This window comes from Equus quagga, chromosome 16 (genome assembly GCF_021613505.1).
Source record: "Equus quagga isolate Etosha38 chromosome 16, UCLA_HA_Equagga_1.0, whole genome shotgun sequence".
Lineage (NCBI taxonomy): Eukaryota > Metazoa > Chordata > Mammalia > Perissodactyla > Equidae > Equus > Equus quagga.
This window is the reverse complement of record NC_060282.1, coordinates 40,079,765-40,104,889: the sequence shown is the minus strand read 5'-3', so window position 1 is coordinate 40,104,889 and position 25,125 is coordinate 40,079,765.

Below are 25,125 nucleotides of genomic sequence, written 5' to 3'. Positions count from 1 at the left end.
CTTACCAGTATAAATATGCCTAAAGGCATATTTATCCATGAAACATTTCCAATTAAAGTTGTAAATAAACCTCTCACTAGAATGTTGAGTGCTTTCGGTTCTTGAATTACAAACCAGAGTAAAAGCTAAAACTAGACTAGACAACAACAGATTCCTTAGCTCTACTAGAGGGAAATGTTTCTCCAAGAGAAACATCTGGAGTGTGACTGCTGGTTGGCCTCTTACTTATCCAAAGTATCCATTATAGGTTGAATTGTGTCCCCCCAAAAAAGATATGTTGAAGTCTTGACCTCTAGTATCTCAGAATGTGACCTTATTTGGAAACAGAGTCCTTGCAGATGTAATTAGTTAAGTTGAGAGGAAGTCATACTGGAGTAGGGTGAGCCCTTAATCCAATACAACTGGTGTCTGAGGAAGAAAAGAAGTGACAGAGACACACAGGGAGGATGCCATGTGACAACAGAAAAAGACATTAAAGTAATGCAACTGCCATCCAAGGGATGCCAAGGATTGACGACCACCGCCAGATGCTAGGAAGAGGCAAGGAAGGATCCCACCCAGAGTCTCAGAGGGAGCACTGCCAGACTGACCCTTGATTTTGGACTTCTGACCTCCAGAAGTGTGAGACAAGAAATTCTGCTGTTTGAAGCCATGCAGTTTGTGTCCTTTGTACGGCAGCCACGGGAAACTAAGACAGTACCCCCTTTACTTTCCTGGGCTTGTCTGGATCAAAACATCTTCAGTGGTTTTGTAAAATTTTACAAATGGTTCTGTTACAGTTATCTATCGCTGAGGAACAAGCAGACAAGAACTTAGTAGCTTAAAACAACAACTTATGATTTTATCTCAAGATTCTATGGATCAGAGTTCAGAAAGGACGCAGAAGAACAGCTTATTTCTGCTCCACAATGTCTGAGCTCTCATCTGGGATGACTTGAATGGCTGGAGGCAGGAATGTCTGAGAGTCTAACTCGTCTCTCTCTTTTCCTCTCTCCTCTCTTTCTCTTTCCCCTCTCCCCTCACAGAGTTTCTCCATGTTGCTTACTTGGACATCTTCTTAGCATGGTGGCTTCAGGGTAGTTGAAACACCCATTATAGCTTAGGACTCCAAGAGAGTATTCTGAGTGACCAAGGTGGGAACTGCCAGTTCTTATAAAATCCAGGACCAGAACTGGAATAGCACCATTTCTGCCATATCCTAGTGGTCAAAGCACTCACAGGCCACCCCTATATTCAAGAGGAGAAGAAATAGATCCCCTCCCTCAAAAGGAGGAATGGCAAAGAATTTGTAGCCATCTTTAATCTACACACATTTGCTGTTTTATATAATTCTAAAACATGTATGAACACAAGGGCAGTTTCTTCTTGTGACCCTGGAGTGTAAACCACTGTGTCTGACTTCAAAAACCCATGGGGAATGTCTGATATGGCAGGTGCTGGATCTGAGGGGGACACAATTCTCTCCAAGGGACCCCTGTCTTTTCTACTGCTCTGAACTTCATGCAGCACCGGAAAGAGTCAAAACAATCTAGAAAATCAAATTGCAAACACAAGAAGGAACCAAGAAGCTTTTATTTTAAACTTGAAAATGACAGGATGTGCATAAGCTCAGGAAACACTGCGAGGAACATGGAGTGGGATGCATGGAGGACCAACATTCATGGCTTGTTCAGAGGACCCTCGTCTCATTCCTCCTGAGAGGATGAAAAACCTTCCAAAACAGGATCTTCTGTTTTATCTTCAGTCTGTGCTTCATTTATGAGAGGACAGGGAAGGAACTGGAGGGGGCAATAGAGCTGAAAGAAGAGGGAAATGTCCTAATCCATCTTCTTTCACTCAAACTATAGGGTCAGGTAGACCTGGGTTTGAATCTCAACTCTGCCCCTTCCCAGTTGTGTCACCCTGGTGAGCTACTTCATGTCTCTAAGCCTCCCTGTCTTCACCTGCAAAAAAAGGATAATGTTGCTGGCTTCATGGGATTGTTATGAGCAATAAATTAGATCATGTTGGAAAATGCATGTAAAGCAATTAGCATAGAGTTTGATATGGAGAAATAAGTACTCAACACATGTTTGTTGTTATGGTCATCATTCTTTGTCATCATCATCACTAGGCCCATGTGACTAAAAATGAAAATTTAGAGCCAGACCTGACGACCCAGTGGTTAAAGTTCAGTACTCACTTCTTGGTGGCCTGGGTTCACTTTCTGGTCACAGAACCACAACATCTATCTGCCAGTTGCCATGCTGTGGTGGTGGCTCACATGGAAGAACTGGAACGACTTACAACTAGAATATACAACCGTGTACTGGGGCTTTGAGGAGGAAAGAAAAAAAAGAGACGTTAACTCAGTGAATCTTGCCCTGGAAAAAAAATTTTTTTTTAAAAAAGTGAAAATTTAAAGGAACTGACCATCATGGAAACAGTGGATCACCTCGGAGGTTGGAATTACAGGTGCTTTCTATTTTCTAACTCTATCAAAAATGAACATGCATTTATTTTTGTAAACAGAAAAGAATACAGAAGTTATTTTTAGAAGTTGATCAATGTCCTTTAGCTCACACCAGTTAGAGTTCTCTTCCTATTTCTCACCTCTCCCCGCTCAGAGAAGGAACAGCCATACAGGCTGCAAGCACTCATAGCAGTGGGTCCCTAACAGCCCTTCTTTAATGGTATCCAGAGCTTCCTAGGAGTCTGGAAGCTGCAGAGAACAAAACACCCCCTCCCACCCTGATGCATTCCAGATTTGGCCACAGATTCTCTATATACCAGATAGAAACACCGGCTCCAGGCTGCCTCGGTTACCACCAAATGTGGAGCAAAACACTTGACTCCACCAGAGCCAGTGCTAGGGTGGGGGGAGTGAGGTGCTTTGGGCAGAAAATGTAAGGAGTTACTGACCGTGCACTGTCTCAATGACACTGAGAGTGAGTGCCTCCTTACGTTTTGCACCCTGGGCTCCTTACTAACCCCACCTAATGCCAGTCATGATCCCAACATTGCCATGTTCAGGAAGACAGCCAAGACCCCAGGCAATACCCACCCCAACCATCCCCAAGCCCTGGAAGAGAAAGAGGGTTTATCCGGCAGCTCCTAATGGCTTTGGTGCTGCTTAGACACCCAGCAGAAAAGCTACAGTCCGAAAACCTGAGCTTGTAGGCACTGGAGGGAGCAAGTCAGCCTTGTGCACCGACCCACGTGGAGACAGTGTTGTCATATCTTGTCCAGCTCCTGGGGTTATGGTGTCCCCTAGCATGGTCAGCCTATCCCCCAGACTGCACAAGGTGTGCCTTTCCTCTACACTCGGGGTTCTGCAGAGGGACTCCTGGGGCCAAACCAAACAGTTCTCCTTGCCAGGAGCTGAGCTCATCACAGTTACTTTCCTCACAAAGGGGTGCTGGGCCCCAAAAAGTCCTGACCTTCTCTTCCCATGTGTCTACTGGAACCTCCCTGCTCTCAACTACACAAGGATCTGTGATACTATTACTTCCTACAGAGCATCCTAGACCAACCCGCACCCGTGTTGCAGCTCCCCTCTGCCTGCCAGGATAGCAGCCCTCCTTCAGGAACCCTCGGGCCCCGGAGCAGTCCTTCTGGCTGCTTCTGTGGTCTTTTGGGTTTGTATAGGTCGGTATAATTCTTAGTGTTGAAAGCAGTGGATGATTAATTTCTGTTAGTGATTTTTCTGCCTGGCCTCCTAGACTCTCTTCAGTAACTCCAACCACAATTTCAGCATTAAATGATTCAGTGCTTCACTTGTTTGCCTAAGGAATTCCCTGCCTGGCTTATCCATGCAGCTCACTGAGGCCTCCCTTTGTCCTCACCTGCAAGTTCCCTCTCTTCCTCTCTGTATTTATTGTTTCTGAGCCTTCTTTTCTGGCCTCCAGCACTGCCCATGTTCTCGCTCCATGTGCCACCCCCACCACCTGGAGTCAAAAAAGACTGATAATAATAAAAAGAAAGTCTAATTCTGTCTTTGGCATGGTTTGTGAATCCTTGTCAATAACTAGCAATTTAAAAGGTGCCACTTTGGAGCTGGCCTGGTGGTGCAGCGGTTAAGTTCGCACATTTTGCTTCTTGGCGGCCTGGGATTTGCCAGTTTGGATCCCGGGTGCAGACATGGCACTGTTTGCCAAAAGCTATGCTATGGTGGGCGTCCTACGTATAAAGTAGAGGAGGATGGGCATGGATGTTAGCTCAGGGCCAGTCTTCCTCAGCAAAAAGAGGAGGACTGGCAGTAGTTAGCTCAGGGCTAATCTTCCAAAAAAAAAAAAAAAGGTGTCACTTTTAGTAAAGATCATCTTCACCAAGTCAGCTTCCCCTACCTGGGCTCCCTGAGTGGCCCTTGATAAGTACATGCAAGATGGTGTCATTCCTCCTGTCATACCTGCTGGGCTTGTTACCCTACTCAGCCATGAAGGCCACTGGGTCTCAGAAAACAGACTCAGGTGCATCCTGAAGCTTCTCCTGTCATGGCCAAACTGTGAAGGAGTCCCCCACCATTTCCATGTATCATTAGCACTACAGAATGCAGACCTTTAGCTTGAGTTCACTCCCATATTTTGTCTCGCTAACCACGAAACAACCCAATGCAGTCCTGCCTCCCCTTCCTTTGGCAAGTGTCATGTTTTGGTAGCCAGCATTAGTGTCTGAAAAGTCATCTCTTTTTCTCACACTCAGACCAGATACATGTAGCTGAGTTACATGAAAGATAGAGAACCTCCACTGATAAAATTTACAGAGGTGAGGTAGCTCCTGACAGCAACACACTTTATTCAGACTCTTGGGCCAGTCTGAGTGCAAGTCCTTTTTCCCACTTGTTTGTGTTTGTCTGCAAAGCAAAGGGAAACCTGATGAGTAATAGAGAAGCTGAGAGCGTATTCAGAGCCTCCAAGGATTACCTTCTACCCACAGCATGAGAGAAGGTGGTGGTGACACAGATGCCTAAAACATGTCCTAAATTGGTGTCTGGCCAAAGATGATCAATGTTATTGTGAGATGATCATCTCATTGGTAATTTAAGATTGGCAGTGTATTTGGCTTCATTAACTCCTAATCAAGATGAGCAGTTTCTAAATTGCTTTTCTCCAGTAAACAAAAGTGTCTCTAGGAAAAAAACCAAAGAGGATTGGTGTGGATGAAGAAATGTCCCTGGGCAGGAAAGTATAAACAGATCATGCTTATATGACACTGAACAAACAGTTAGGAAGGGCCAAATCTATTTGGAGCAATGACTAAATAGAAACCACTGATGTCAGACTTGCCTGAAGCAACTGAATGATGGGGGATGTTCACGACATACCATTGAAAACATAACTCACTTCACCTCTCTGGACACTCTTCTTCTAAGTTCTGCTTATTTGGCCCACTCTAGATGATTCAACATTCATTATTCTATCAGTTTATTCCAAAGACACCTATTGAGCACCTATTCCATTCATAGCACTGTGCTGGGCCCACCAGAAACGCAGGAGTGAAAAAACTAGTCTGTCCTCTTAAAGACACCAGTGAGTAACCAGAGGATACACAAGTAGACAAACAACTAACAGGCAAGAAAGAAGGTTATCATTGTTATTACAGAAATAAAAGAAAGAACGAGGGAAGCAATGAACCCTGACTTGCTGATGTTGATTTTGACCTAAGTCACGTTCAAGATAGCTGCCTCACAGGGGCCCTGGGACTTTACAAGAGGGATTTATAGTATGCCATGTTTCCCAGCTCATGTTCACGACACACATGCCTTCATTTACGGCAAACTGGTGGGGGTTCTCACTGAACTCAGTTTGTAAAGTGCTGGGGAAAGACGTCTACTGTGCCCAGGAAGATGTGTTTGGAAAGGGAGGCTGGGGTGTGATGGGTGTGATGGCAAGGGGCCTGGAAGTGTCCTGCTCCAAAGAAAGTGGCTTAGCCTTCTTGGGTACATTTGGGTTTCTCTGAGGCAGAAATCGTTGTCCGGTTAGGGCCTGCTGGCATGTTTTACACGAAGTAGACATGGTTCCTCAGGATTTAACGCAGCCTGAACACAGATGGAGGTCCCTCTTGAGAGCTTTTGTTTGCTTTAGCTGGTAAGAGTGCTTACCCACATGTCAACAGGCACAAAACAAATGTTTGGAGCCAACATTTACCAAGAACACATTGTAAAGGCAAAACGACCACGTCCCTACCGCTAAAGAATTTATCTGTAAACGACACGCTTCCCATTTGCAACTCCAAACACGCTGATCACAAAGGTGAATGCAAACAGTCCAAAGGAAAAACAAGGCTTTCTACCCCTTTGAAAAAAGAATATGTCCCAGATAATAAAAAAAGAAAATTTCTCAGAATATTGCTTATCTGAAATTAGTTCATGAAATTTGTTTACAATCCAAACACATTTTCTAAATCTGAGTTGTGTCAAAACATGTCTGATTGAGTAATAGGCCACTTGAGAAGAATGACCGTCGTGAGGCCGGTTTCCACCAACATTCCTAATAGCTAATATTTGTATTGTGTTTGCAGTTTACGAAGTGCTTTTATGTTCAGAACCTCACTTAATCCTCACAGCTATCCTATTAGGAAGTTAGGACAACAAACTCCCATTTGACACACGAGAAAACTGAGGCTTGGGGAGGTCCGACTTGCTGCCTGACTGCAGCAGGCACAGCTGGGGAGTATCTGCTCACAAGCATCAGCCTTAGCCCTGACACTCAGCTCCAGCATCCTTTCCACTTTCCCGTGCTATCTCCTGGGACCAGTGCCAGCTGCTTGAAATGCCAGACATCCCAAGGCGGCAAAGAATCTCTCAACCCTCTTGTTAATTCAATTATTTATTCATTCATTTAACAAACCCTCACTGAGCGTTGCTAGGCACAGGAGATAGAGTGGTGACACAACATACACACCCCTATTCTCATCCAGGTCAAAGTCAACAGGGGAAGACACACAACTAACTAAATAAGCATTAATAATGGAGTGCGGTTATGCTCTGACAGGGCAGCCACAGGGTCACTGCCCTAAACTCAATGTTCCCGTTGTGTGTTCCATGCAACTGTCCCTGAGCTTTGCTGCCTTTTATATAATGATACAAACAATGATTTACTAAGTGCCTACTATGTGCTGGGCACTGCATTTGACTTAGACACATTCTTTCATTGCATTCTTGCTGTGATTCCTTCAAGCAGATATTAAGATTCCATTTTATAGAGGAGGACAGTGGAGCTCAGAGAGACTGACTAACTTGATGTGTTATATATTGCCACGTGAAACATTTCCCCAAAACTTAGCTGCTTAAAACAACATTCATTATCTCATAGTTTCTACAAGTCAGGAATCCCCACATGGCTTAATGGCATCCTCTGGCTTAGGGTCTCTCCCAAGGGTGCTAGCAAGGTATCAGCTGGAACCACAGTCATGTCGAGGCTCCACTGGGGAAGAATCTGCTTTCAAGCTCACTCACATGATTGTTGGGAGATTCGGTTTCTCATGGGATGTTGCACTGAGGGCCCCAGTTCCACACCAGTGGGCAGGAGGCCACCCTCAGTCCTTTGTCACATGAGCCTCTCCACAGGGCAGCTCACAACATGGCAGCTTGATTCATCAGAGTCAGAGAGACAGTGCAAGCAAAACAGAAGTACAGTTATTTACAACCTGATCTCCAGAGCAACATCCCATCACTTTTGCCAGATTCTATTCATTAGATTCACTAGGTCCAGCCCCCTCCCCTCCCCTCCCCTCACACACAGGCATAAAAGTCAGGAGATGAGGATCACTGGAAGCCATTCTGGAAGCAACCTACCATACTTGCCAACAGCTAATTTGTGATATATCCAGAACCCAAATCCATATCTGTCTAACTTATAAAATCCACACTCAATACACCACCTGGCACAGTCTCACAGGTTTCCAACATGTACATAGTTAATCATATTACAATTTTCAAAGCATTAGTGCACATGTGAGTTGTTTCATTCGAGATACACACAGGCAGATTCTTTAATTCTCATTTTAAAAGGAGAAAACTGAAATTCATAGAGCGTAAATGACTCATGGATTTGTGTAAGTCATTTTAATTTTCAGTGTTGACGTTTAATGACTTTTTAGTGTTGGAGCTTAAGTGATTTTCCTAAGTTCAACCCAGATGGCGCCTGGATGCGGGATTTCTGCCTCCAAATCCCAAGAAGCCCAATGCTGTGATTATCCAATTCACTGATTTCCACCCGTTTTCTATTTCTATGAAGCTCTCATATGTAACTCCTAACCCCCATTCATCTGTGGGAGGCAGTGTTAGAAGACCTTAAAGCTTCCTAAATCCCATTATAGGGGTCCCAGGGTGACGGCAGCTCCAAGGCCACCATGACCATAAGATTGGGTATGAGGCAAGAAGAGGCGCTCCAAGAACTTTGGGATGGCCCCCTGTGTATGTTGGATGCACACCTCACTATCTCAGTGTCCTGCCCATGGGTCACAATGTAGCTTTTGCAAAGAGTTAGAAGTGGAAAAATGTCCACCCAAAACTCAAAGGGAGTGGCGATCTTACTTTCATTTTGCAGATAGCTTTGGCCCGTCCTCCTCTTCAGTCCCCAATCACAACCAATCACTAAGAATGCCTAAATATCTTTCAGATCCACCCTCTGTTGCTTGGTCCACATAATAGCCTCCTTGATGAGTGGCTCCCCTGCCGCAAGTCTCCACCCCTAAATCCATTCTCCACGGCATCCAGAGTGAGCTTTCTAAACTCGGATTTGATCTCCAAACACTGCTGCCTAAAACTTTCAGTGCCTTCCCCATTGCTCTCAGCATAAAGCAATAGTCCTTATCGCAGAAGGCAAGGCCCTGCTGGTCTAGCTCCTCTCCTTTCCTTTCCATCCTCAGCTCTCACCATCCTCCCGTCATCATTTCTGCCCCAGCCACACTGACCCGGCATGGCCAGTGTCTCTTGTGTACCATGCACTTTCTCATTTTCTGACTGCTCCTGCCCCCACCCTTCTTTACCCTTTACCTGGTCAAGACTACCAACTTATCCCTCGTATGCCCATTCTTCAGGAATGCTGTCCCTGACTGCTTCCAGGTTTGGATTTGGTATCCTTCTTTTGTCATCTCATAGAATGCCTTGTGGCCATCACATATGTTGTTATTGTGTGATGAGTGCCAGGAGGACAGAGCCTGGATTAGCCACGTCTTTTCTATCCACTGTGGGCAGCATATCGTGGGGACCATAGTAGTGACTTGACAAAAGTTTGTTGAATGAATGGGTGAATGAATGCATCCCCTGCTCCCACGTTCCTGGGGTTAAAGCCTTCCAGGTGCTTACTCATCAGCCTTTGGTCACCGAGCTTCCTTTGGTCCTGATGCCTCCAGGGAGATTGTCCAGTCATTGGTGGAGGCTTCCCACAACTTGAGGCAACTTATTCATTCATTTGTCCCACTAACAAATATTTGTGCCAGGCATGTGCTGGGTGCTGGAACAAAGTCAAAGATGAGCTAAGAACATAAAAGTCCAGACCAAAATGAATTCTTAGTCTGGTGTCTGGAATTTATGCTATTTCAGAGAATTCCTCGGGGGAAGAATAGGCTCATATTTATAAAGTACCTTAATAAAGACACCACCTTGGTATTACTATGCTTTCTCAAAGCATCTGGTCTTTAGTCACTGTAACCTTACCAGCCTATTCTAGAGTATTATAATCATCTACAATTCCATTTCATTTTATTGTTTAAGTTTTGAGGTGTGTGGCCAATAGCTAGCAATACTCCCTCTGAAGTGATGACAGCATACACACCAGCTGCAACATGATTGTTTGGAATTGTTTTGGGGCTGGTAAGAATTTTAGGAGTTTCTGTTACAAAGTAATATAAGTCAGTAATACAGCCAGTCATATACTTGAACATTTTATAACTCTTTCTCCATTTCCTTCTAGTTAAAACATAAAAAATAAAAATCCTTCTCAGAGGCTTAGGGGTTTGTGAACTTCTACAGGATTTGAGGCCGTCATCATTAAAGTTCATGCAGTTAATTCTTCAGGCTGCCTCAGCCCGTGGGAGCAGGCGAAATGCCCTAGCAGGATGAGACTGACTTTTTTCTCCTCCAATAAATACATTAATTTATTCATATATTTATTTCTTCTCTCACTAGTTCTAATACTAACAATAGCAGTAATTATATAACGTTGATTCAGTACTCACTATATACCAGGGAAAACATTAAGTGCTCTCCATTAACTACCCACAACAGCCTTAAAAATTTGGCAATCTGGTTATCCCAGTTTACAGATGAGGATGCTGAGACTGAACAAGGTCAGATAAGTTACCCAAGTTCACACAAGTCCTAAGTGGCAGGGCAGGATCGATCTCAGACAATTCTGACACAAGGACTCACATTTTTAACCATGGCACCCTTTTCAATTTTCTTAATTCCAGAAATATCTAAGGTGACTTAGCAAAACACATTCGGTACGCAAGATAACAAATCAGTGAAGTAAAGAGGTAAAGAGCAAACTTAAGGTAGAAACAAATAAGATGAAGGCGGAATTAGCATATAAAATATACACCCATAGAGTCCTATGTACGTTAGAAAAGAAAGCAAATTTGGGTTTACATTTTTCACTCAAAGAGGGAAATATGTTCATGTACATGTCTTATAGTATTCATAAAATGAAAAACAAACTAAGTGCTCAGGGCGAAGAAATCTCTAACCTGGTACTGAGACTTACAGAAAATTTCTCACTTGAGGCTCTTAAAAAAGACTGTGTGATGTAATGATAGACACACTGTCGCCCTCAACAGCGTCCCTGCAGCAAATTCGGCTATGGTTCTGGGAGGCCGCTTCACAGACCCATTTATAACACATCTCAGTGTAGTGAAACAGCTTAACGGCAAAGCCCAAGTGGAAAGTCAGATCCAGATTTTACAGTTTTCCAATGGCCTGGCGAATCCCAGGAGGCAGAGCTCCGTAAACACGTTTTCTGACACCAAGGGCACAGGCGTTCCACAGCACCGGCTAATGCAGCCCACGTCCTTCCATCACGTGTCTGCGTATCGACACACTTCTATGAAGAATAAGAAGCGTTTCAAGGATGGGCACCCGGTACATGTGCCCACCCCATCTCTCTGCAGAGCCAGACAGAGCAGAACCCCCAGAGCATGGCTCAGACTCTCTCAGAAAATGCTTCTGGCTGCACCAGGGTAATGTGGGTGACTGAGTCCCCAAAGCCTCGCTCCACAGAGCACGGCTGTGATCATTTCAGCCTGGAAAAAAATTAATCAGCTGTTACCAAACTCCAGACATGGTCACTTAAAAAAAAATCAATAAGTACACTGATTAAAGCAGATCTTGAAGATCTGACTTTAAGCAATGTCATTTCCTGGTGTGCCCTCCAAGATAAACCACTAACTAAATGCACTGACTCGTTGTAGAGGGTTGTTAGGATAAGTCAGTTAGATGTCGGAAGATATTTAAGATCTGGTCAATTGGACTCAGCCCCAGCATCTTAAACAATTTATTTTTTCCCACCTGCTTTGAAGGCAGCTGCAAGAACCCAGGCCTGGTATCCTAGAGCCTTGGAGCCAATTTTGCCAACTGAACAGGACACCATCCTTCCTGGGCCCAACCTACACTCTCAGGGGCGTGCGGGTCAGGCTGTGCCGCTGTGCTTCAAAGTACTAGGTGGTCTCTGAACTCTTTGGTCCTACACCCAACCAGTAAAGTACTTATATGTATGTATCATTTACTGTACTAGATTATATGTATCAATTACTGTAGATTATATGTATCAATTACTGTACCAACGTTTTACAAACGATACAAAACATTCATTAAAATAGACATTGGGAGGGATGAAATATAAAATGAATATAGACAGAAGTCTATAGGACTTCTAAATCTAAGGAGCTAGGCCTTCTCTGGACCACCTTTCGGCACTTCAGGCAAGGTTTCCACGGTCCAGCCCCAGCCCACCTCCCTAGCCTCGTCTCTCTTAAGGCTCTCCACCCATACTCAGTTCGCCCCTACACCGGCACCACACCGTTTCCTGCACTTGGCATTTTTTCCTTTTCAATCACGTCGTCCCTTCAGCCCAAATGCTTTTCCCTCTTGCTCCAGCTACCAAACTTTCAAGATCAAGCTCAAATTCCATCTCCACCCTATAATTTACCTAGATCCCTTCTCAAATAGGAATCATTTTCTTCCATCGTAAAAACCACAATTATCCTTTCTAATCTTCCCAATATCTCTATTTTACAGACAGGGAAACTGAGGCTCATGAAGGTTGCGTAATTTATCCAAGATCACATCACTAGCAACTGACAGGAAGAGGATTTGGAATCATTTTTATAACATTCCAAAGGCTATGTTCTTTCCAGTGTCCCAAGCTTTCTCCTTCATGCAGGGGCATCCCACGACAGAAGATTCATTTTATGTGTATTCTCTTATTGCGTCTTCATAAAGCCCTGTGAGTACACGTCATCATCCCTAGATTGGAGCTAAGAAAACAGAACCTCAGAGAGGCACAGTGACTTGCCCAAGGTCACACAGCTAGCAAACAGCAGGGATGGTTTCAACCCAGATTGGTCTGATTGTAGACCCATGTGCTTCTGCTTTGCCATGAAGGTGCATCTATTCCTTTCACTACGTGTTACTTCCACCTCACTTTAGCTTTTAATCATTTTGCCTCAGATTAAATATCAAATTCGTTATCTTTTTCCTTCATTGCTCTGTAAGATACTTGAGGACAGAAAATGTGATTTACTCGACTCTCTGGGGGCCAAGACCTACACATAGAAAATATGCTCATAAATATGAAGTTGAACCCTACAGGCAGAATAATTGCAAAGAAATCTAAATTCCCTGTCCTGTGCCCATCTCCAGAGCTTTTATACCTCTTGGCTGTCAACACTGGATTGAAAGAACATGGACAGGAAATGAGAAAAAGTGAAGAGAGTATCTCCTTTTGCTATCCCATAAAAGATCATTCTTAATAAGTTATGGCTAACTTTAGAAACTGGTGAGTAAAAGGCTTCTTTCTCACAGCTGTGAGCAGTGCTGGAACATCTCCCAAAAGATGCCAGAGGCCCCAGGTGGCCATCCAGACACCAGGACATACCTGGGGACATAGAGGAAAGTTACTGATATTACAGTCACCAGGGGACAATCCATAAAATCCTACAGTCCTCTTCTCTACAACATTCCTATCTTCGGTGGGCTTTTAGGGGACAACACACATGGTGAAGGAAAGACGTGGTCAGTCAGCCTATTTTGCAAGTATCTAGTCGCCCTAGTGTTAGAGGCTAAGTAACGGCTCCCTGAAGATATCAGGGCCTAATGCCTGGCACCTGTGAATGTTACATCATATGGTAAGCTCTGCAGATGTGACCACATTAAAGATCTGGAGGTGGCTTAAATTATCCAGGTGGGCCATAAATGTAATCACAGTATTCTTATAAGGGAGAAGCAGAGGGAGGTTTGACAAAGAAGAGGAGAAGGTGATGTGACTGTTCAGGCACAGATTGGAGTGATACGGTCACAGCTAAGAAGTGCCAGCAGACACCTCCGGAGGGAGCATAGCCCCGCACATACCTTGATTTCAGGCCAGTGATACTGATTTCAGATTGCTGGCTTTCAGAAACAGGAGAAAATAAATTTCTGTTCTTTTAAGCCACCAATTTTGTGGTAATTTGTTACAGAAGCCAAAGGAAACTAACACACCTATTAAGAGCTTTAGGGGAAGGAGATAGGAGCTAATGATAATAATAAAGTTTAAGAACTTGGGCACAGTACCCAGTACCTCTCCAATCTTAAGCAAGCTCAAGACCTTAGCTGTCATTTTCCAGGGAAAACAGGGTCTCCCCCACCACTAGAAACTCCCTCACCCAGAAACTTACACTTCTTTGGAAGCTCCATCAATCCAGATGGAGGATGGATATTTCTAAGATGACCACATCCCCGCCACTCACCAAGATCCAGTGAAGAAAATAATTCTTCCTGAGGCTTTTCAGCCAGCTGAACCCATCATGACCTCTTGCTTCTTACTATTAAATATAAGTTCTTATAGATGCAATCCTCATGTTTATTCTCATTCCTATATCTCCCTGAGTTTTATCTCCCTAGGCCCAAACTCCCACTGTTCCCAAACCTTCCACCAGGCCCTTTGGGACCACTATCTACCTTAAAGTACCTGCTATATCCTCAATCTCCCCCCCCCCCCCCCCTCCTTTCTAGCCTCAGGGGAAACTTGCCTCTTCCTCTGGATTAAAAGCTGGCTGCTTCTTCCACACTCATGTACCTCAGTTACTTCCCAATGCTACTTCCAAAACCATTATTCCCACACCTGCATGTGTAAACCCTAACTATAACATCTGCTACACCTCGTGGCCATTGTCTTCCACCAAGCTCCAGGTGACTCCTTTTTATTCATTAAAGACCTGGCATCAGGCTCAGAGTATCCCTTCCATCTCCTCTCCAGTTATCATCTTGGGTAACATCATCATCCACATGGAAAAATTCAGTTCCACAACCTTCAACTCTACGCTAAAGGAGCCCCTCTTTCCCTGGGTCCTGTGTTCAACAGAACAGCTCCAGCTCATAACATAGTAACATCCCACGTTCTGACCACAACCTCCTATCCTTCCACCTCTCCCTCTTAACTGGTCTCACCCCATCTGGGTTTTTTTCCACCATGTTAAGACTCCCAAGCCATTGATCTCTTCTACTGATGCAGCCCTCTCATTTCCACTTTCTCGCCCATCCAGCTCATTAGATCTCACAGGTCATTAGTTCAGCCAACATTCTCAACTCCTTTACCTCATTGGTCCTCCTATGGCACCTGCCTGACAAACTCCCAAACCAAAATCAATCCAAACATCTGGCTTCTCTTGTCTCTACCTGGGCTTTTGAGCATGGCTGGAGAAAACCAAAACACCCTTCAGAACTCTAGGTAATCATGGTCTCCAGCCTCACCCTGGCCCTCAGGGTGATACAACAATCTTTATGTTTTCCTAGTTAGCTTTCTCCACCAGTCTCCACAATGGCTGTATCAAACTTTTCCCATTCTCACAAATCTTCTACTACTTCTTTCTGCATTTGTTTATCCATTCACTGTTTCTTTCAACAAATATTTATTGGGTATCTATCATATGCCAGGCACTGCACTAAGCATAGGAAATACACAGTGAAAAGATAGACATGGTCCCTGCTCTAATGGGACTTATAAGCTACCAGAAAATACTCTCTCAGCAGACCACCTTGCCTGCTCTTTGACGGGAGAAATGGAAGTTGTCTAAGGGGAATCTTCAACTTCCTGTCACCAGACTCATACCACTGCACCTTCCTGCACTACTCTTTTGTACAAAAGGCATAGTGTTTCTCTTATCTACAACCAAAATCTCTCAATCAATGCTCCAAGGCCCCTCATTGCCAACTTGTCAGACTCTTCTTTCTTTCTAAATAGTCACTCTTTCTCTTTTTCATTTTCTCTGTCTTTTCCCCATCAGCATTAAAACAGTCTTAGGTCCTTTCCATCTTTAAAAAAAACAAAATAAAAATATCGTCCTAATTTCTTCTCTTCACATCAAACTCCTTTAAAGATTTGTCTGCATTCATAGTGTCTACTTCCTTGGTTTCCAGTCCCACAAACACCCACTGTAATTCGGCCTATTCCCCAAACCTGGTCTCCAATTTCACCATACCTGTTCTCAACAAACCCAATGGACATTCCAAAGTTCTTCTCTTTCTTGACCTCTGAGTAGAATTTGATACTGTTGACTATTCTCTCCTTTATCAAACACTATTTCTTTGGTTTCCAGATGCTACACTCCTCTTGTTTTTCTTTTATCTCTCTCTGTGATAGTCAGAATTCTAAAGATGTCCCTCCAAAATTCCCATCTCCTGATTATTCAATCAAACACTAATCTAGGTATTGCTGTGAAGGGACACTGCAGATAGAATTAAGATTAGTAATCAGCGGACCTTAAAATAGGGAAAGTAGCCTGTATCATCCAGGTGGACCCAATGTAATCACTTCTGCCCTTAAAAGCAGAAGAGTCAGAGAGATGGGGCAGGATGGAAGGTCAGAGAGATTTGAAGTATGAGAAACACTTAGGCAACCATCGATGGCTATGAAGGAGTCCATGAGCCAGGGAATATGAGTAGGCTCTAGAATCTGAGAACAACTCCCAGCCAGTAAGGAATTCTGCCAACAACCTGAATGAGCCTGGAAATGGATTCTTCCCTAGAGCTTCCAGCAAGGAAACTTGATTTCAGACTTGTAAGACTCTAAGCAAAGAGTCAGCCGAGCCATACTGGGCCCAGACTCCTGACCTACAGAAACTGTGAGACAATAAATGGATGCTGTTCTAAGATGATAAATTTGTGGCAATTTGTACAGTGGTTGAAAACTAATACACTCTCTAACTGCCCCTCCTCTGCTCCCTTATAGACCTCTCTCCCTCTACCTTCCCCTTAAATATTTATTCCCACTCTATCCATTCTCCCTGAGTAATATTATTAGTGCCATGACTTTAATTTCCATCTATACTCTACTAAATCCCTAAGCCATAACTCTATGTCTGATGTTTTTCCTGAGCGCCAAACTCACAGATCCAAGCTGTCTGCCAGATATCTCCATTCATATGTCTCAGAGGAATCTGAAACTCAACATGTCCAAACATGAATTCATTTTCTTCCCCTAAAACTGCTCCTACTTCTGAGATCTCTATCTACCAGATCATCCAGCTGCCAAAGTCTAAACCTAATCCTCATCCTGCTCGTCTCCTCCCTTTTCTTCAATGCTAAATCCAAGCCCCAAGTTCTATCTATTCCAACTTCTAATTTTCTCTAATCCGCCTACTTCTCTCCATTTTTCCAGTACAAGTCATCATTATCTCTCACCCATGCTGCTGTAAAAGCTGCTTACTAGTCTCCTTCTCGCCAGAGAACTCTCCAGTCCATTTTCCTAGCTGCAGTCCAAAGATCACTCCTCAGATAAAATCTCGAGCTGTGGGGAGAATATAATAAAATGGATATGACTGGAGACCATGTTACCATTCTGAAGGATGAAGGCAAGGAAATCACCCGTAACTAGGGCAAAAAGATAAAGAACTAGAAAAATATGAGGGGGAAAAATGGGAGACATGGAGGACAACTTCATGAGGGCCAGCATCACCTATGACTTTTACAAAGGAGGGAGTGTCCGTTGACAGATGAATGCATAGGAAAAAATGCAGTATATACATACAATGAAATATTACTCTGTCTTAAAAGAAGGAAATTCTACCATTTGTGAGAAGGACATTATATTAATTGAAATAAGCTAGTCACTGAAGGACAAATATCACATGATTCCACTTTTATGTGGAATCTAAAATAGTCAAACTCATAGAAACAGAGAGTAGAATAGTGGTTTCCAGGGGTTGGAGGAGGGGGAGAATGGGGAGTTGTTGCTCAACGGATATAGAGTTACAGTTATACAAGATGAATAAGTTCTAGAGATCTTCCGTGTGGGAGGAGGTAATTGTGAGGACATGACCACCATTGACCCGAGAACTGGACCTGGGCAATCAGAGGCTCCTCACCCCCGCCCCTGCTTGGAATGTACATTCTCCCCACTGTTCCCACAGTGGGAGCCGTTTTCAAGGACATGGCTTTGAGAGAGCAACATGTTGTTGAGAACATCTGGAGGGTATTCGTGACTAAACCCAGTTAAGGCTTCTAAATAAACTTTTCAGATTTGGCAGGCGGGTGTGGAACTCTATTTATCTTGCAGCTGCCCAAGACAAGCCTTGTAAGTTCCCTTGTTTATCAAACCTATCTCTTTCTTCAGTCTCTCCTGGCCCTCAGTGTATAGGGGCCAGTTGGCAAACTAACATGCTGTACAACATAGTTTCTATAGTTAACAATATAGTACTGTGCACTTTAAAACACATTGGGATGATGGATCTCAAGTGAAGTGTTCTTAGTTCTTACCACCAAACAAACAAAAAAAGAAACCTTCAAAAGAACAGAAGGAAATTTTGGAAGTGATGGATATGTTTAGTACCTTGGTTGTGGTGATGGTATCATGGGTGTATGCATATGACCAAATTCATCAAAGTGTATTACATTAAATATGTGCATTTTTTGTGTATCAATTATACTTCAGCAAAGTTTTAAAAAATAAAAATCAAATGGTGTGACTGGGAAGTAATTTTTTTAAATAGCAGAAAATATCCCAAAGTTCTAGAAAGGAATTTCCGAATGCCCAAGAATATTAATGGAAAAGACTCATGCCCAAGCATATCCTAATAAAGTTTCTCCTTGGTAACATTGGATGCCTAAAGATAAAGGAGAAATATATCAAAATTTCTAATGGAAAATTACTTTAAATCTAGAATCATATTCTCAGCCAAACTAACTTAATGTGGTAAGGTAAAATGAAGGTATTTTTCAGATATACAAAAGATTTCCACTTCTCTAAATGAATTGTCTGTGATGTATACTGTGCCAATATTTCCACTGGTCTCCTACAACTCTGGAAAGTCACGTCACCTCTGACAGATCTGATTCAAGCAAAACGAAAAGGTTTATTCTACTGTGACTAGTAAGCAAAGAAACCAGGAGAACTTGTAGTTAAATCTAAATAAGTTGGTACATGTTTTATAGTTAACTAAATTTCAGAATTTTGCTATCTCTGGAATAGATTATATTTTGATTCTTTGACTCATGAGATTGATTTCAGAGCACCAAGTGACAGGCTGGTCAAAGGGATTCACAGCTCTTTATTCACTACCATACGTAATGCTTAGATGATATTTAGATACTGCCCATATTGATTTTAGCCCTCTGCCAAAACAGTGACAACACCAATTACACAAACAGTCTCAAGACCCAGATCTGGGATTGCTTGCACAGTGCTTAAGAGTGGAGTATGCAAGAAATGCCAGGAGCCTAATGCCAAGCCCTGTAGTGAGTTTCTAGGTTATAATTCAAGCAAGCAGATTATAGAGCTTTGGTGAAATTTACTTAAAACTACCACCCATGGGAAATCCTTATGAATTTTGGCCACAGCAAAATCCCTTACAACTTTCTTCTGATACAAAGGCACATAACAAAAGAACACACTATCAAAAGTCCCAAACAAAAGGCCCGGTAGGGCCTTGCAAATATTTTTTTCTGCCTTTCTGCAGCTATTGCAAGATACAGCAGAGATCCCTTGGCCAATACTGCTGAAAAACAATGGTTACAATCAGCATCCACTGTCGATTCCAGGGTTTTGCTTTATTATTGGCTGTAGGCACAGTTACACCAAAGTCTGCCTAGACTACCTTAGCGACACAGTAGAAGCCTTTTTAAAGTTGTGAAGTCAAGCCAATGTTTCAATTTACTCTAATTTTATTAAGTCTTTTCTCATGTGATTTTATATAAGAATTTCTTGATTCATTGTTCCTAAGATGCCAGCTTTTCTCCTGTCTTTTGTATACAACATATTCCTATCAATTTTGATATATTCTTACTATGTATTGTCACCAGGTATTTAAATTATAATATTCCTCAAAACTTTAAAAATCTTAATTTTTCTGCAAAACAACAAATTCACTAAGGCAGAAATAAAACATTAGAAATTCACAATTAGAGAAAAGCATCTCTGAGGTAGGGTGAACAATGGCCCCCTAAACTGTCCAAATCTTAATCCCCAGTACCTGTGAATATGTTACCTTTTATAGCTAACAGGACTTTGCAGATGTGATTAAATTAATGATCTTGAGATGAGGAGAGTAACCTGGATTATCTTGGTGGCCCAATGATGTAATCATAAGTATCATTATGGGGGGAGCAAAGGGAGAGACCACTACAGAACAGAAGATAATGTGGTGACAGAACTAGAGATTGGAGTGATATGCTGTGCAAGTGAAGGAAGAGCCACAAGCCAAGGAATACATGCAGTTATTAGAAGGTGAAAAAGGCAAGAAACAGATTCTCCCCTCAGACTCTTCGGAAGGAACCAGCCATGTGAATACCCTGATGTCTTCAGCCCAGTGGAAGTGATTCTACACTTCTAACCTCAAGAACCGCAGCAGAAAAAAATTGTAAGTCAATAAATTTATGGTAATTTATTATAGCATCAATAGGAAACTAATACCATCTTCCACCAAAAAAACAAACAAAAATAAGATTTACTTGGATATTTAAAACATTCAAAATAACTATTTAATTAAAAGAGTAATTACAAACTACTTGGAAAGAGTGCATGTACTACATATTGGAGGCTAAGAGATCTGGCCACAGTAGTAGAAAAAAAAAGTATAACCCTCATAGACATTTATTAGAAAAGAGAATAATTAAAAGTAAATACAGTGTTCACGTCTAGAATCTCAATAAAAAGCAAAAGAATAAACCTAAAGAAAAAGAAATTAATAACCAAAAGGTAAACATTAATGCATTAGAATATAAAATAAAAAACAGCAGAGTTAAACTCTAAAACTAAAAGTTGGTTCTTTAGAAAGATCAACAAAATAAACTTTGGCAAGTCTTATTAAGAAAAAAAAGAGAGAAAACAAACAAACAATGTTAGAAATTCAAAAGAGGAATGTAACCATAGACAGAAGAAGATTATTTTAATACCTGAGTAATCTTCTATACAACTTTATACCAATAAATCTGAAAGTTTATGTGAACTACATACTTTTTAATAAATATTTATGACTCAAGAAGAGACAGGAAAAACTTAGTGGACCCATAACCAATTAAAAATTTTTTTAAATTGTCAAAGATTTATCCTGAAAATGATAGTAGGCCCAGACTATTTTAATGGCAAGTTCTACCAAGCACAGAAATCCTGTGTTGTATAAAGTAATACAGAGCATGGGGGGGGCATAAGAGACTGGTGTAACCCTGAAACCAAGATGGAAAAAGATAAAATAAATCAAGGAAACTATTATCCAATCTTTCTTAGGAAAATAAATGTAAAAGTCACACATAAAAATACAGCAAATGGAATACAGTGGTAAATTTTTAAAATATATATCATGGTCAAGTTGATTTTATCATAATCATGCAAGGATGTCTCAGTATTAAGATATCTATTAATCTAATTAAACTCATTATCAAGTTAAAGAAGAAAAACCATAAAAACCAACAGATTCTAAAAGAATATTGGACAAAATAACTTCTTATCTGATTTAGTGGGGAAAACACCTTAGCAAACTAGGATTGGAAGCAAACTTACTTAATATGATGAAACTATCAGAAATTTCTGGCAAACTTTATATTAAAAGCATTTCCATTAAAGCCAAGTAAAAGAGAAAGACATCTACTATCATCATTGTGTGATGAGCCAGCCAATTCAATAAGACAAGAAAAAATAAACAAGAGGTATTATTTGCAAGAGTCAAAAGTACCAAAAGAGCTGTATCTAACGACTGATCTATGGAACGCTTACAAAGAAACAGTGAGAAGATAAAGCAAAGAGCCAAAATATCTTGACCTGGAGGTCAAGACATGAAGTTTCAGGCAATATTATTTTGAGGATGCTAGATAAGGTCAAGTCAGTAGTGCCTAGGTCAGGTAAATTAGTATGTCAGAGTCTTAGCCTTCTCTCCTTCTTTTACCTCTCTATATAATCCAAATACGGGGTTTGGGGAAAATGTATTACACATACATACACTCCCATACACATAAATGTCATTATTTGAAGTGGAGATGATATCTTCTAAGAAATACCAAGATAATTTTTAACACAAACTAGTAACAAATTTATCAAAGGAGCTGTATACATAATCAACAAAATCAATCTTTTTCTAGAATTAATCTATTAGAAAATTTCATACAAAGGGGATCTCATTCACTAGAGCAGCATCTAAAAAGTAACAGAAAATAATATGGAGAAAGTTTTTACAAAAAGTTATTGAAGAATATTTTCAAAAGATCAGACTAAATAAAGAGGTATCTATATTCCTTAATTGAAATATTTATTATTATAAAGATTCCAAGTTATATATGAATCAATTTAATTACAATCAAAATTCCAAAAAGATTTTTATGATATTTAACAAACTGATTCTAAAATTTCATCTGGAATAAAGAACACATTAGAATACCCAAGTAAATTTTGAAAAAAAAAAAAAATGAAGGGGACATGCTCTACCAGCTTTAAAATGTTATAAAGATAAAATAATTTAAAATAAAGTATTGGAGCAAGAACAGATAAACAGATCAAAGAAAAAACAGAGAGAGTACAGAAACAGTCTAATGTACACATGGAAATTTAGTATATAACAAATGGCTGTGGTTGTTTTTTCAAATCTTTGGTGAAATAAAAATAGTATGTAAAGTACCCATTCAAAAAACTTATATCCCTATATCACACCACTTACAAAAATTAAGTCTAGATATATTTAAGAATTAAACATAAGAAACAAACCCACAAAACTATTAGAGAAAAAATAGTGGAAAACTCAAAAGCTATAAAGTAAAAAGTTGAAATATTGAGTACATAAAATTTTGAAATTGCTATAGGGTAAAAGATGTCATAAAAAGGTTGAAAGCTAAGGTGAAAATTTTGAAAAAAATATTTGCAATAAATATAGAGACAAAGGATTAATATCCAGACAGTGCAAAGAGATTCTACAAATCAGTAAAATAACAATCTAGTTAAAAAAATAGGACAAGGGATATAAACAGGCATTTCACAGAAGAAGAAATACAAATGGCCATTAAGAGACTAAAAGATGATAAAACTCACTAACAAACAGGAAATCTCTAATTAAAACAACTATGAAATACATTTTTACCCACCATATCAGCACAAATTCTTAAGTACGAAAATCCAGTGCTAGTGAAAGTTTATGACAAAGAGCACTTTCATATACTTTTTATGAGTGATAAATTGGTAATGCCTTTTTGTACCAAAATTAAAATACACCTACTCTTCCACCCACCATTTCCAATTATAGATATCTACCCAAGAGACACACCCACCTGTGTGCGCAAAGACACATGTTCACTGCAGCATGATTTGTAATAGAAAAAATGGGAGGAAACACTAAATTTCCAGTAAAAAGGAAATGACTGAACAATTTGTGGAAGGGTAATATAAATAACTAGGTTTCTAGACCAATTCTTTCACTTAAAACAACTAAAATGCTGGGGGAAACTCTAAAAATATATTAAAGGCAAAGGGAGCTGCAAAGTAATTAAGAAATACAGATGATAAGTGAGGATGGGAACCTGGAAGAGTAAGCAGAGCTCAGAAGCTGGCTTTCACCTGAGGGCATTTGCCAAAGTACATGTATTTCATTTTTACAGTACATTTCAAGTACATGTATTTCATTTTTACAGTCTGAGGGAGGCCAAGACCCACCAAAAGTGGGAGGACTAAGAAAATTCTCATCCCATAAAGTGAGGGCCTCAAAGGGCTGTACTCTCAGACAGAGAAAAACAAACAAACAAAATCTTATGTTATACCCACAAGCCATTGCTCACACCAATTTTCTGCCCAAATTCACAGTGTCAGAGGTCTAAAAAAATTCTCAAAACAAGTATTTAGTGTAAGTGGTTCTGAACTTATAATGATCTCAGATGCATTGCCAAGGTAAATATTGGAAAAATTCACCTTCATTCCTGCCTCAAGAATTTTCACACACACATGAAAGTATATGAGCTTTTCTCATTAAAAATTCACTAATCACACAAGAAAGACCTATCACCAAGAGTGAGAAGCAGATGAAACAGACAACAAAAACAGACCCCAAAAGAATTTGGATATGAGAATTATCAGTGTAAAATAGCTTGCAAACTATGACCAAAGAAAGAAAATAGAAGCTTGAAAAACACATGCAATAAATAAGAAACTATAAAGAAAAGACCAAGATGATATTTACAAAAGCAAACAATATTTCTAGGCATGAGAAAGTATAATTAACATTTAATAACATTTAATTAACATATATAAGTTTAATTAACATTTAAAGCTCAATAGGTAGATTCAACAGCAGAATAGATTCAACAAGAGAAAATAAACTGGAAGATAGACTAAAAAAATACTGTCCAGAATGAAGAAGTAAAGAGAGAAAATATACAGACAAGATGAACTAGTTAGGAAGAGACATGGAAGATAGATTTAACATATATCTAATCGGAGTTTCACAAAGACAGGAGAGAAAGGACAGCAGAGGAATTATTTGAAAAGATAGTGGCCAATAATTTTCCAATAGTGTTAAAAGACAGCAATCTGCAGATTCAAGATACACAACCTTCTGAAACAGAATAAATAAAAATAAATTCATACCTACATATACTAGGGCAAATGTGGAACACAAAGAAACTGTCTATGTTAAAAAGAAAGAAAGATAGATTACCTCCTATCACTGAGATTAATAGCTGAAATGCCAACAACCACAATGAAAGTCAGAAGTCAACTTAATGATATCTTTATCAAAATGAGAAAAATAAGTCAACCCAAAATTTTATACCTAGAAAAAAAATAATATTTTATGATACATCTATACTATGGATTAAATGTGACATTTAAAAAGAATAATATAGACCTGTTAGGTGCTGAAAACAAAAAATTTTCTAAGGCATATCTTCATGGGGAAAAAGCATGTTGCAGAGAATACTCACAGTATAATTCAATGTATGCTAAATATAGACTATGTATATGTATCTACATTATATACACAAAGTAAAAGAAAAGGTTTGGAAGGCTCAAATAAATAGTGAACAATGATTACTTCTGAGGGGGAGTGATTTATCTGATTACTGATACAGGGAAATGAACAAGGAACATGTGTGGCTGAGCCTGGGCTCATTTGTGCTTTATAGTTTAGACCAAGGTATCTGCTTGGTCTAAATGTATCCAGGACACATTTGTTCTTCCCTCCTCCAGGCAACAAGCACCAGTACGGACTCTGCCTCACACTGGGTGTAGGGCCATGGGCCTGCCAATGCCCAGCTGCTCCATCCCTACCTGGATGGACAAGCTTAACTCACAATGGGGAAGAAGCATGTTGTCTATTTTGGCCTTGGGCCCAAATGGCCTTTTCCAATCCTGTTTTGTCAGAGATAAATTTCATTTTTTGATCCCAATCTGAATTCTGTGTCTTTTTCTCAATAGGCAGCAACTGAACAACAGATGGATATGAATAATTGCCAACTTCAAAACTCCAACACCGAGAAAGTAT